Source organism: Pinus tabuliformis, chromosome 5_2, assembly GCF_031772625.1.
Source record: "Pinus tabuliformis cultivar Carrire ecotype Pingquan chromosome 5_2, CPIR1, whole genome shotgun sequence".
NCBI lineage: Eukaryota > Viridiplantae > Streptophyta > Pinopsida > Pinales > Pinaceae > Pinus > Pinus tabuliformis.
In genome coordinates this window covers 567,816,053-567,831,289 of record NC_142306.1, presented here as the reverse complement: position 1 = coordinate 567,831,289, position 15,237 = coordinate 567,816,053, and positions in this window count along the sequence as shown.

Genomic DNA, 15,237 nt, shown 5'->3' with positions numbered 1-15,237 from the left:
CCAGATGCGGATGGCGATTGATTGCTATCAGGGCACCATTTTCAACTAGTGTGATGCTGTGTTGGCCAACTTAAAGGGCCAACTAACTAGAACCAAAAACGGACAGCTAAAGACTTTTGGTTATGGGCCTTTAGTTTTGAGTTTTGCCCTAGAAAGGGTTCTGATGCTGATCCCACAGCAGCTCACTGTTGAGGTTGGGCCTCCCCAAGAGCCTAAGTTGATGCGATGGGTTACGGTTATGGCCCGTTATCCTGACGAGGACACAGAGGTTGTCCGATTTACTCCGGAGTATTTTCACTGGTTGGAGGACCAGATCTTTTCTATACAGGATTTTCCTTATACCGGAGTTGATTTTCGTGGAGATCCGGACATGGTTCTTCCACCAGGAGAACAATGGGATGACACAGGTACTTCATTTTTTCACAAGTTTTTAAATTATCTACTTTTTTTTTATATCGTCTCAAAACTGACAGTAATAATTTTTCAAAATGCAGATGTAGGCCCACGTCGTCCAGCCAATCTCTGGCCTTTCAAGAGGAGGCTACCAGTTGCAGCGGCACCGGCCCCACAGGACGAGGCCATAGAGACCCTAGCTGAGTTGGAACAAGACCTAGAGCGTCTTACGGCAGACATACCAGAGACTACTATAGATGATATTCCTATCAGGCTTCAGCGCTATGTAGTCGTAGTCCGAGGACCTTTTAGGAGGTTCTTGTGTAGGGTGGCATGTGCAATGGTGTCATATAGAGAGCATCACCAGTGATTGGATGGTCGTTTTTGTAGACACATGTGACATTTTGGTTTTTTGTACTTATCATTTTTGCCGATCATAAGGTGTTTTTCAACCTATGATCGAAGACGATGTATTTTTTGACACACTCCTATCTATATATATCATTATTACCGGCTCATCTTGTTAAACATGTGTGATGAAATGTTTTTAAATTTACATGTATGATTATCGCAAATGTTTGTTTAACATTCGAGAAGAAATTGCATCTGCTAATGTATTTAAAGACCTTGGAATATGCTAATATTCAATGTAATCAAATTCACGTTCCAAGAGACACACTCTCAAAAATAACCTTAATAACACTGGATTTCTAATGGCATACACTCTATTAAGTTGTAATACAACGAGTTCAGAATCTAACCTCACTATCAAACTCCGAATCCCAAATGAAATAGATTCAGACAATAATTCAATCACTGCACTGTATTCTGCAATGTTGTTTGTTGTTTGACTGAGGCTTACCCCATGCATAGAAACTAACTCGTCAAAGGGCGAATAGATAACCCAAGCTGCGGAAGAGATATTCCGTGTACTACGACAAGCACCATCAGCAAATCCAATGTATGTTTGGAGAGGCATCGACATCTGCAAACATCAAGCGTAAAACCAAGATAAGCAGAATAACGATGAAAAACACACTTTCTAAGCTAAGCACACTGTCTAAACTAAAAAACACACCAGCTAGAAAGAAAAACCTAACCTAACGAAAATCTCCATACCATCATTTAAGCATAATACCTCTTTAGGTAAAGTCCATTTCTGGGTTTACCCAAAGAGTCCCCGTCAAAGTCTACCAGCTCATAGGCCCCTTTTGCTAGCTTTCGCTTGACAATGTAGGGCCCATGCCACATAGGAACGAATTTTCCAGCACCTAATTTATCGTTAGATTGATCATATAATAGCACTAGGTCTCCTTCCGAAAAAATTCGAGGAGTCACATTTCGATCATACTGAGCTTTCATACGTTTTGCATGAGTCTCGATCGCCAATGCAGCATCACGTCGAGTCTCATCTAATTGAGCTAAGTATAATAAACGCTTCTCCTCTTCGGAAGTAGCTGGAAGTAATTCGACGGCCATTTGAAGTGACGGGATTTCGCATTCAATGGGGAGCACAGCTTCCAAACCATAAACTAGTTGGAAAGGAGTGAACCCTGTTGATGTTTTCACGGAAGTTCGGTACGCCCAAAGCGCGGAAAATAACATGTTGTGCCAATTCGACCGATGAATACCAATGATTCGTCAGATCATGATAACTAAAACTTTGTTGATGGACTCAACCAGACCATTTGCTTGTGGATAATAAGGAGTTGAGCTATCATGACGCAAACCAAGATGGCCTGTAAGTTCTGTCATCATAACGTTTCAAAAATGGCACCCATGGTCAGTGATGATCGCTTGTGGGACACCAAACCTAGCAATAATGTGATTGAATATGAAAATTGCAGTTGTCTTGCCGTCTGCCTCGAATGTAGGCATCGCCTCGGCCCACTTAGTAAAATGATCTACCGCAAGGATGATATACGCATGCCCCCCCGGCCGAGTGAGGGTTACATGTAATAAAATCGATACCCCATTTGGAAAAAGGACCAACGGCAATTATAGGGTGGAGAGGAGCAAGTGGAGCGCACATCTTGCGATCAAACACTTGACAATTGTGGCATTTCCAGACCGCAATAATACAGTCTTTAAATAAGGACGGCCAGAAGTAGCCAGCGCGCAATATCTTTTGGGCTGTGGCATACTCAGACATATGACCGCCACACGCTCCAGAGTGACAGTCATTCAGAACCCTTTCAGCTTCCTCGTGAGTTAAACAACGTCGAAAAACCAAGTCCGCCCCACGGCGATAAAGAGTATCTCCAATAATTTTGTACTGTTGGGACTGGAACCGAATTTTCTGACGTTCCGACTTTGAAACTTCGAGCCGAAAGGATTGGGTCTGGAGATAGACGATGATATCCCCATACCACGGATCTAAAGTGCTGATGAGAAACAAAGATTCGTCCGCAATGGGCTCCTCTGCCACAGTTTCTGTGTCAGCATGCGGGAAGTCACACATTAACTCTGCAAAAACTAAAGATTTCTTAGACTTAGATTTCTCAAACTCCAAGTCGAACTCTTGCAGGATAACGATCCATTTAGAGTACTTTCCCCCTAGCAATTGTTTAGTCAAAATGTAGATCATAGGGTTGCAATCCGAAATGACTGTAGTTTTACGGAGTAGAATGTAGTGACGAAAACGTTGGACAGCTTGAATGGCTGCCAATGCCAATTTCTCCACATGTGAATATTTGAGCTCAATTGGATTTAACGTTCGACTAAGGTAATATATCGCATGTTCCGTTCCGAATTCGTCTTCCTGAACTAAGACCATTCCAATGGTGGAATGAGCGGCGGCAAGGTATAAAAAGTAATCCTGGTTGTAGTTGGGAGGATGCAGCAACGGTGCATGGGTTAACGCGCGATTGAGTGCATCAAAAGATTCCTGAGCTATCTCATCCCAAGAGAATTGAGCATTCTGTTTCAACAACCGGGTAAAACCCTTTGTAATCTTGGCGTAGTTAGGAATGAATCGGCGTAAAAATTTTTCTTTCCCCTGCAAAATTTGGAGTTGGCGAAGACTCGAAGGAGGAGGCAATTTGATGATAGCTTCTACCTTCGAGGGATCGACGCGAATGCCGGCTTTCGAAACTACAAATCCCAGCAATCGACCCACTTCTATACAGAAGACACATTTGTGTGGGTTCAACCGAATACGATAATGCCTACACCTCATGAAGATTGCTCATACATGGACAAGGTGATCAGCTCGATGTAATGAGTGAGCGGGCAAATCATCGAGATACGGTTGCACAATGTGTTTGATGGCATGAAACGCATAAGACATCGCCCTTTGAAAAGTGGCTCCGGCATTCTTAAGTCCAAAAGGTAATTTTCAATAAGAAAATGTCCCCCATGGACAAATGAAAGCCATTTTTGGTTGGTCGGCAGGTAGAATATTGATTTGGTTGTAACCAGAAAAACCGTCCATAAAGGAAAATATTTCACTACCGACACAATCATCAATTATTTGATCGATATAGGGTGTTGGGTAGTTGTCCTTGGGACAAGCTCGATTGATATCCCTATAGTCGATGCATATTCTTATTGTTCCCTGTTTTTTGTTAACCGGAACAATATTCGATACCCAATCCGTTAACGGGATCGGATAAATGAAACCTGCTTTCAACAGCTTCTCAACTTCTGCTTTAATTGCAGCCGCTTTTCATGGGTGAATCTGACGCAAACATTGTCGAACGGGTTTAGCGTCCGGGTAAGTCTTGATCTCATGGACAACAATTGCGGGATCAATTCCTGGCATTTCCTCATATGACCAGGCAAACACATCGCGGAATTCTTGAAATAGGGCCTTGTATGTCTTAATTTCGTCATCTGAACACGAGGCACCTATATGAATGTGCTCAACAATTTCGGGCTTGACTGAAATGTCAATTGGAATAGTGCGAGAAATGTTTCCCAAATTTAGCTCTAAATCAGGATGTTTCATTGGATTCTGAGCTTCTTTGACATATTCAGCTGTAAAAATTGATGAGAAATCGTTTTCAAAACGATCATCCTCAGGTAAAAACGAAGATCTGTGATGGAGATCTTCCCATGGTAAATCGTCTACACACAGGACTTCACGAAGTTGCTCGTCAGATGACACAACTTCGGGAAACGCTATTAACTCCGAGGTTGACGCGAAAAGTGATTCCTCACGGACCACATTCATTTGGTCGATTTTGGTTGAACGCGGGTCGGTAAAAGACTGCACAGCTTCATAGGCAATTTCATATGGACTCAAAGGCATAACATCACCAAATGAGTCTATCTCAGATTCAGAAGGAACGATCCAAGGATCGTCATAAACAATGGTATCTGATGTAATCATATGAATGGATGCAAACGAAGACGAGGCGTTGATTGGAGGAAAAGGAAAAGTTCCCAGTAAACCGGCATCTTTAACTAATCCTACAAAGGGATAGTCATTTTACCGACATGCTGGATACTCTCTGAAGAGGCTGGGTTGGATGAAAAGTAAGCTAGCTGGTCTATGGTTACGATCTTGCCATTATGTGGAAACTTTATTACTCTGAAGACCAATGAAACGACCGCTGTCATAGCGTAAGACCAACTTCAACCCAAGAGAAGGTTGTAGTCTAGAGGGGCATCAACCACCTCCACATCTAGACTAACGGTTTTTCCTTCAACCCCTACAGGCAAATCCTGTAGAATGCCAAACGGATGGAACCCACGGCCATCAAAGGCCTTAAGAATTGTCGGGGATTGATTTAGTGAAGGAGAACCAAGCGATCTCCAACACTGTATCGACATAATACACGTGGAAGCTCCCTCATCAATTACAGTCTGATGAATAGGCATGTTTTTGACTATCACTGGGATCTGGAAAGCCATTTGATGAGGTAAACGCAGTGTACTATTTTCTAGATCAAAGATTATTAGGTTCGGGTCCTAAACATCAACAGCTCCTATAGCCGACAAAAGTAATTTACGTTGTGTTGGGCATGATTGCAGCACTTCCAAAGCTGACATTGCTGAGGGTGAAACAGCTAAATCCTCAACAATGTTGTAATTCTGGGCCGCTCTCGCATGTGGATTGAAAGCAGACCTTCGAAGTACACCCTTGGCGGGCGGTTTGATTACTAAGTCCGGGTTAGGCTTCTCGATCTGTAGTGGATCGGAACCGGGAGTTGAGGTTGATGGATTAGAATAAGAAGATTCTGCTTCTTTGCCATCAACAGGACTCTTACTACCATAATCTTGCGATCGAGTCGCAATCCTTACATGAGACATCATCAATATGGGTTCTTCACTGGCACTCGAGGAAGAACCTATCATCTTACTCTCCTGCTTTGGAAATGGATCTTTCAAAACAGCAGGAGTTGGGGAACCCTTGACGATTTTCACAACCTCGGCCCGATGAGGGCAATCTCTTGTAAAATGATCCTCTTCACAAATAAGACAAGGATATCGAGGTTTGCGCTTTTCGTCATTGGTTTCCGACTTTTCAGTTTTCTCCTTTGGAGTTTTGTCTGCTTTATTCTTCTTCTTACCTTTCTTTTTCCCACCGGATTTTGATTTAGCCGTAGATGACTCTACAGCGTGAATATCAGCAGAAACTTCAGCAGAAAATTCTCCTATCGGGGAGTATGGTAAGGTTATAATAGGCGAAGAATTCTTTGAAGACTTCTTCTTGCTTTTAGTGTTCACCGTACCAATCATACCATCAGCGACATGAGACCCCGAAGGAGCAGCAGCGATTTGATTTGACTTAAGAAGATCTGGGATCTTTTCGTGTAACGTACCTGACTGAGTGTAAACTAAGTCAAGGTACTGCGCTTGAGCAATCACTTGCTCCTCAGTAACTACTCCGGACTTAGCTACGTCTTCAGTAATCTTCGGTAACAATGATTTAACAAACCATTCAGCTAAGATTTGGTCCGGGATAAAAACTTTCACTAACCGCCTTCGACGTCTCCATTCATGAATATGATCGGAAATATAAGTGGATGTCAATTGTTTTAATGAAGTTAGTAACTCCGTGCCATTATCATATCTGACCGGCAACTGAAAATGAGTTAAGAACGAGGTAGCTAACTGGCTAAAATTATAAAAAGAGGCCCGTGGTAACTCAATGTACCACTTGGCCGCGAGACCAATGAGAATACGCTGGAAAAGACGTAAGCGGATCGAATCTTCTAAGATGGAATTAGAGGCACACCAGAGGTGGTAAGTCATCACATGTTTCGACGGGTCCTTTCCAGACTTACCTTCGAACTTGGGTATGTCACTGGGCAACTTATTTGGCATTGGCAGCCAAAACAGAAGATAATTTATTGGATCGTTTGTTAGGCGCTACAAGTCTGGTAAATCCAAAGTTGCGATAAACGGTAATTGCCGATTAGGATCCCTAAAACTCTGGGTCATGAGACCAGTCCCAGGAGGAGGATATCCAGGTTAACTTGGAATAGGAATCGCGTTCGGGATATTGTATCCTCCCGGAAAACCAGGATTAACCGGACCGTACTGGGGTTGTTGTGGTTGTTGATAAGTGTACCCAGGATACGGTTGATACTGGTAAACTAGCTGCTGGACAACAGGCCTGTATTGGTACTGTCCCTGGTACGGTTGATAAGCGAATTGTGGTTGACTAGTGACAATTGTACTTAAACCAGGTTGTCCTACAGGCATCTGAACCATAGTTTGAATCGTGGATCCAGACAATGGTAAAGATGTCTGAGGAGTAGTTACAGAGACAGTAGAAACTGGAGTTGTCGATACTCTAGAAGTAAGTGTGGTAGACTGAACGGATGTTGCGGTAGTTGCAACAGTCGTTTGAGATGGAGTACTAGGTGCAATAGGCCTAGACTGAGAAACTACCGAAGGTACAGAAGTTTGAACATTAGACTGGACTGGTTGTTGGGGTGAACCAGAAACTAAGGGTTGTCCAGCTTGAGATGACAACTGTACACTTGGCTGCAATACCTGTTGAACTTGCGATGGATCCCACACTATGTTCATTCCGGGGTATTGACCCATGACAGGTTGAGGATATTGAGATCCATAACCGGATTGAGGGTAGGATTGATAATTGAAAGGTACATTTCCCGTACCTTGAACATAAGATTGAACTTGGGATGATTGATAACCTTGACTCGAGTACTGACCTTGGGGTAGATACCCTTGAGGTAAGTACTGATACTGGGGTTGACCTTGAGGTATAAATTGATACTGAGGTTGACCTTGGGGTACATATTGAGGCTGGGGTTGACCTTGAGGAATGTATTGCACCACGGGTACATACTGTCCTTGAGGTTGCCCCCCAGACGCAATTTATGTACCTTGAGGTTGCCCCCCAAGCGTTAATTGAGGCTGCCCCCTAGGCGGTAACTGGCCACCTTGAGGTTGAGAACTGGGAATTGAACCTGACATCATGTAAATGTCTCCTACGCCCAACGGTTTATTACCATTGTTTCCAGTTAATAACCCATGTTCAATGGGTTGAGGAGATGCTCCCGCAAAAGTACCAGAAAGTGACTGATACCCAGAGGGAACAGAAGGACCTTCATACAAGAAAGATTCAGGAGATTGAGTAAACATAGATGACTGACCTGACATATTTACAGGAGTATAAATACCTCCGGGTGGATAAGGAGTACGAGGTGGAGAAAAACTTGACCCTGAGTTGTCCAAATAATTAGTTAACGAAAGATGCCAAGTATTACTTCTAGGTGGACTGTAAATTATGGATTCACGCTCCCTTAGATCAATAGTAGGTTGATCTTCAGGGATAGGGACGCCTATTTCTTCTTCTGGAGCAAGTTCTTCAATAGCTATCAAACCAGAAGGAAGATTTTCAGTCATGACTCTTTCTACCCTAGGTGAATCAGGAGCACTAGAGGTTGGAGTAACAGGTTCAGATATCTCAGGTTCTTCGCCTATATCACTAGTAGATGAAAAACTACTAGCAAGCTCAGACACTGCAATAGCTTCAGGATTATAACCTGTTTCTAGACTTTGGTAATCTGGATGGACTACCAACGACGACTCTCCTTCTTCAGGTGAACCTACTTTACTGCCACTAGGAGTTACAAGGACTTTCAAACCTTCGTAATGACTCGGGACGTCTTCAGGAGGTTGGCCCCGAAGTCTACGGGACTTCCTCAACAAATCGGCCACGGTTACAATCTCAGGAGACTGGCCCCGAAGTCTACGGGACTGTCTCGGTAATTCAGCCACAGTTAAAAACTTTTAACTACTGCACACGCAAACAAAGTAAAATCTCAAAGCAAACCACCTAAAGTCTCTAAAGAACCAAACAAATTCGAATCACATGCCTAAAGAATCTAGGGCGTCAAACCATACACAAACAGTAGCCTTCCGGACCAAAAACACTAGTTGGTGATGAAGCCCAACATCGCCGAATTCAGTACAGAAGTGGTGGGTGGAACAGTTACCCCGGCAACCTGCTTAATGAATAGACCGGCACAAGTTCCTCCACTTTAACCGTCTCGAGTGAAGTGAACCCCCCGGAAAATCCAAGTGAGTCTAGCCGACGTCTGCTCCAGGTACAGTGGGATCTTCGCTCCACCGTCACCTTGGGTAGAATCCTAAAGATAATGGTCAGTAAGGTCACCAACAACAACAAATACACCTGGGGGAACAGTCTACGATCCGATAGCACGCAAGGGCAGAGTATCAAGCTCAATCCCCTTGTCGGCTCCTTGACAATAATCCAAGGTTTACCGACAAGTGACCCCAGGCTCCTCGACAATAATCTGAGGTTTACCGTTTGTAGTACGTGCGTATCTGGCGTCGTTCCCAATGAAGGAGGATTGATCCCCTCACTGGTTCGGACACGATCTCGTGCTTCTCCTTTAAGAGGAGCTTTCCCAGAGTATAAATGAAACAGTTGGATTTATCCTACCACAAGATGAGCTACTTGTTTGGTTTTGCTGTCTTGGAGAGTTAATTACTCTCCTACTCCAAGACACTAGCCTGATCTATATTGGTGTTTCAGAGCCCTAGTAAATAAAAAGTTACTAAGTAAATTTTACTTTAAGCGTTAATTTTTATGGCTTTTATTTAGGACAAAAGGTAGTGGAGATGAAACTGATGGTGTGTAGACTCGACTCAAATCCACTAAAAAGATGCACCTAGGATGGTTTAAACTATTTTTCATTTTTCAATGAATTCCCTAGCTAAGAGAGTTGGAGAATGCAAAATTGATATAAAGACAACTTTCTTGGCAATGAAAATCAAAGAAACAATATCTTTATCTTTTCCAAAGCATACAACACATGACCACTAATTATTTCACGAAAATTCCTTTCTCTTTTCAAAGACTTCAAATGCTACTAAAACAAACTTTTCTTCAAAAGAGATTTTTGTATTTTTTCCTATATTAACAAAGCATATAAAACTACTTAACAAAAATCAAATTTAAAAAATCTATGACAATCAAATCAATTTTACCTAAAAGCAAATCTAAAAGAAATTCACCTAAAAGCAAACCTAACGAGGCAAAAGCCTACAAAGTATAATTCCAGGATGTTTTACTCAGTTACAATTCAACTAAGGACTCGTTCATGCAGAATCATAAACCAGTCAAAAACAAAAATCAAAATCTTTTGTTCTTTTTCTTAAGAATGAAATTCACAGCTTTAACCAACAAGCTTTCTCGAAATTCCGCAAAGAGACAACACAAAGGTAGGTTTCTCAAAAAGGTGGACTTTATGAAAGGTCCAACTCCTAAGAAGACTGAAAAGACCAGGGATATCCAAGGTTTTACAACTTCTAAAGCCAAAGTCACTACATGACCAATGCAAAAATCAAACCCTAGGGCTAGAACTTCTATGAATTTCACTAAAACCCTTGATACTAATGAAACAAGCTTAGATGAAGACTTATGACAACTAACCAGTGGATCTGGGTAGAAAAAACAAATTATAAACAAAATCTAAGAGGAAAAAAGGAAAAAATGGAATTTTCTCAACTTTTGACAGGGTACGTAGGCAGCCTGTTTGCACAGGTGCGTGTACGCTCTGTGTACAAAGCTGCAGTGCGTACAAGTACGCACTGTGCTTAACGCAGAGGGTGCGTACTGCTAGCAAAACCAAGAAAAATAAAATCTAACTTAACCCTAAGCTATTCCACCCAAATTCACAGTCAATCAGCCAAAAACCAAAAAGAAATCGACTTTTCTCAAATCAAAGTATCAATCAAAAGAGAAATCAATCAAATCCATGGATTCCCCAGCGGAGTCACCATTTTGTCATGCGGAAAGAGTCAATTTTGCGGACAAAACCGACCTCCCTAGAAGCTAAGGCTTTCTAGTGACAAACAAGACAATTAAGCACTATCTTTCCCTAAATATGCATTTAGAATACAAGTAATTAGGTGTTTAAAACATACCTTTAATCCAACGTTGTTTGTAGCAGTCCAGCCTCTCTGATCCAGATGAGCTCCTCCTTCTCTTCGAAACCTGCATTCACTAACAAGCAAACGATTACATAGCACCTGAATAACTCATAAAATAAAACATATTCATCATAAAGACCAAGGAGTATATGAAACAAATTATATATAACAACTTGTTGAGAAAAATGAACTTAATTGTATTAAGTGGAAACAAAAGAAACCATTACAACCAGTGCCTTGGTGTTGTGCAGGTCCCTCCCAAGGTCCAGCAAGAGTTTTCCTCTACTTTGATCAGCTCACCCACTTCCAAATGAAGCTAAGAAAGGATGGGAATCTCTCCTCTCAAGCTCTATAAGGGAGTCCTAATTTTAGCAGCATCTACCCTTAGGAATGTTCAGCTTTCAACCTCCCCTCCCTCTGGCCCAATGCCTGTATTTATAATGCTTTGGAGGAAGTTAATCAGGTCCACCATCAATGGGATAAGCCCCTCTTTGAATGGGATATCTCCCCTCTTGATGGGATAAGTTCCTCTTTCATAAGGATACATGAACCATCTGGAGGTGCTCAATACACGTCAAACCATCTTCTAGAAAGCTCTAGAATCGACCACAAGTAACTTTTTTTAAGTAAAACTCGCGCCTTTTGACCTTTACAAGAGTACGCACCCACCCCTTTACAGACAGAGCGTACAAGTACGCAGGTATTGTGAGCTTGGGGTGCGTACACGCAGGTAAGGTTAAGAGAAACTACGTAACCAGAGTTAATTGACTTTTTTAAGGACTTTCTCTCTTTCTTGGAGTTTGACATGAGGAGCAGAGGTATGAGACTTGCCAAGGAGGATAGTATGACAGTTGATGGAGCCATACTCACTGTAGATAGTCATGGTGACAAATTTTAGTGTAACAGCCATTATCTTGGCATGAGCTATGTTCATTTATGCTCCACCTGTCACTTATCCCTGATAAACCAGAGACAACTGTGCAAACTCACACTTCTTGAAATTTTCCAACAACGTGTTTCTTTAATGTCTCTAGCACCTGCATTAAATGTGAGATGTGCTCCTCCCAAATAGTCAATATATCATCTAAATAAACAATAATAAATGTATCTATAAACAAGTGCAATATATCATTCACTAACCTCATAAACGTAGTTGATGCATTGCATAGGCCAAATGACATGACTAACCACTCATACAAACCTTGCCTATATTTGTTAGCGGTCTTCCAAGTATCTTCTTCTTTGACTCGAAAACGATGACATCCTGAATTTAATCCTAGCTTGGTGAAGTATTTGTAGAAAATATGCTATGTAGGTTAACCTGATAATGCAATATAAATCAAAGCAAAATACTATAACCTACTTCTGCTATCAATTTGCAGAAGCTTAAAGATTGATCTGAACAATATAACCAGAAGAAGAAGAATCAATGCACAATACACATGAGACTACTTTGGGGAAAGCCTCAGCTAAAAACCCCACTATCTGTATTATCATACAAGGTGGAAATACATAAGAATTATACAAAGCCTTAGCTCTCACAGCTAGCCAGCTCTTAGTACAATCCTTACAGATACTCATAGGCAATCCTGGCTTCTCACCAGCCTTCCTCTCTACCCTCCAAGCTCCTATTTCCTTGCGTTGTTCCTCTGGGATGATTCACCTTCAACCAAGTGGAACACTCTGATCTCACACACTGTCAGAACTGTGAAATCCTCAAGGAATTATTCCTTCTGCATGCATGTGTTTCTGATGAGGGAATCTTCAGTTAACTGGAGTACACTAGTTGAGTGCATGCATGCATCAACTGACTGTTAACTCTCTATTAGTTCCTCAAACAGTTTGGAACTAATTTAACTAGACTTAACTCAGTAAACTGAGTTAACTAATTACAACTCAAATATAACTCAATCTTATCTCCTTAATTTAAGGGATAACTCTTGCATGACTTCAGAAAGACTTCTAACTTGAATTTCTCCAACTAATTAAGTCAAAATAACTTAATTAATTATTTCCAAGTAGCTGTTAAGACTAAATTCGATTTTAATTCACAATTTAATTCAAGGACAAATTAAACTGGAATATTCTTGTTGCCACATTTTAACACTCCCTCTCAACAAGAAACGAATTATCCGCCACCCTAATCCTATCTCTATGGAACTCGAATTTACACTTTTACAATGCCTTTGTCAAAATGTCAGCATCTTGCTTCTCTGTCGAAATATACTACAGCAACATGATCCTCCCATCATCAGCATCTTGTTTTACCTTGTGAAGCCAACGGGAACTCACAACTGACTTGTTCTCTGTTCTCAGAACCATGTCCCAAACACTCTTACGAACTATGGAGTCATACTCCTCCACCATAGCATCAACCCAAATCGGTTGTTGCATTGCTTCCTCAAAGGAAGATGGCTCAGTCTCAACACATTCCCCAGCAAGGGTCATGCATCCAGTGTACCTCTCAGGTGACCTCCTCTATCTGCACTAAGAAGATGGTGCTCCCACATTCTCTCTCGCATCCTGCAACAATCTATTAGCTTCTCTTGTGCGCTTTCATCCATCTCTGGAAGACTTTGCTTGAGTGGATGTCTCCACTCCTAGAACCTTTGCATGCAGTCGCTCTGCATCAGTCTGAGGCTCCTCCTCCTTAGGAACCAACAGTTCCTCCACAGTCTGTAATTGGAGCTCCCTCGCAAGGGAAACTCGCATGGCCTTCTGCTCATCAAACTTGATATCTTTTCAAACCACTGTCCTCCAACTAGTAGGAAAGTACACCCGATAGTTGTGAGGTGTAGCAGTGTACCCCACAAGTATCCACAACTCTGTTGTCGGCTCAAGCTTCTTCTGTGCATCCTTTGTCACATGGAAATATACCGATGAGAAAAAGATCCTGAAGTGACCCACATCTGGTGTCTTACCGGAGAAAGCTTCCTTTGGTGTCTTCATCCCAAGTATGCGATGCAGGCTTCTATTATGAAAATAGATCGTTGTGTTGCATGCCTCAGCCCACAAGTGAAGTGGTAGGCCTTGGTCATGCAGCATTTCTCGTGCTGCCCCTACAATAGTTTTGTTCTTCCTCTCAGCCACCCCATTTTGCTGGGGGTTATGAGTTGCTGTCAACTCTCGTTTAATTCCTTCTGCTGCACATAAGTCCTTAAACTCTTGAAAGACATATTCTCCACCATTGTCGCTTCTCAAGGCATTGATCTTCTTCCCTGACTCTTTCTCGACCAAAGCTTTGAACTCACAAAACTTTGTGAAGGTTTGGTCCTTCTTCTACATGAAATAAATCTAGCATTTACAAGAATATTCATCAATGAAAATCACAAAATACCTTTGCTTCGCTGTGGATGCCATCGAGAATGGTCCATACACATCAGTATGAACTCGCTCTAAGATAGCCTTTGCTCGACTGTCTCGATCATGAAAGGAAGACAGTGTACTTTCCTAAGGTACAACCTTTGCATGTGTCAACTTTCTCAAGTTTACTTTTGGGAAGTCCTGTAGATATCTATTGCATTATCTTCAAAGCCCCATGATGCAAATGACCCAACCACCTGTGCCACAACTCGCCAATGTCTTCTCTTTGCACCAATTCTGCTTTCATACTCAATGCTACACAATCATCTACCTCTGGTTTATGGAGATTCTTCACCTGAATCCCTATCGTCTTGGTCTGACCCGTGGCTATGTGTCTTAGGAACGCCTTTCCTTTACTAAAGATAACATCGTAGCCTTTTTCCTCCAACATCGTGACCGATACCAAGTTCTTCTTCAGTCCAGGCACATACTTCACATCTGTCAAGGTGATAGGAGCTCCATACTCCCTCTGAAAAGAAATTGTGCCCACTCCTGAAACACTATACCTTCCATCGTCACCCATATCTATGCGCATCTTGAGGTATTTCTCCTCCAAAGTACTGAATAAACTTTTATCATTGGTCATGTGGAATGAGTCTTCACTATCAAGACTCCAAACACAACCCATCATCGATGACACCATGCATGCGATGAGGGTAAATTCCATTTCGTACTGAGAGGCAAATGCCTCACCTTCTGATCCTTCCGAGGATCCCTTCTTAGAATTCTTCGATGGGAAATTAGTTGCATAATGTCCCATCTCATGAAAATTAAATCATCTCACTTTAGACTTGTCACCCTTTTTCCCTCCATGATAAGAATTCGATTTGGAATGGGAAGCCTTCCCCTACCATTTCCTTGTCTTACTTGCTAAGGCCAGATTTTCTTCATCATCATCATTGGATGAAGAACCATCTCATGTGCTCCTCCTGATCTCCTCCTGCATCAGATCCGACCACAATCGTTCCCAATCTGGCAGTTTCTCCCTTCCATTCACAGAGTCTTGGTAGCTATTCCAGCTCTTTGGAAGGCCAAGGAGAGTGAGGTTCACCATATCATCATCGGTAGTAGTTATTCCCACACTGCTAAGCTCATCTC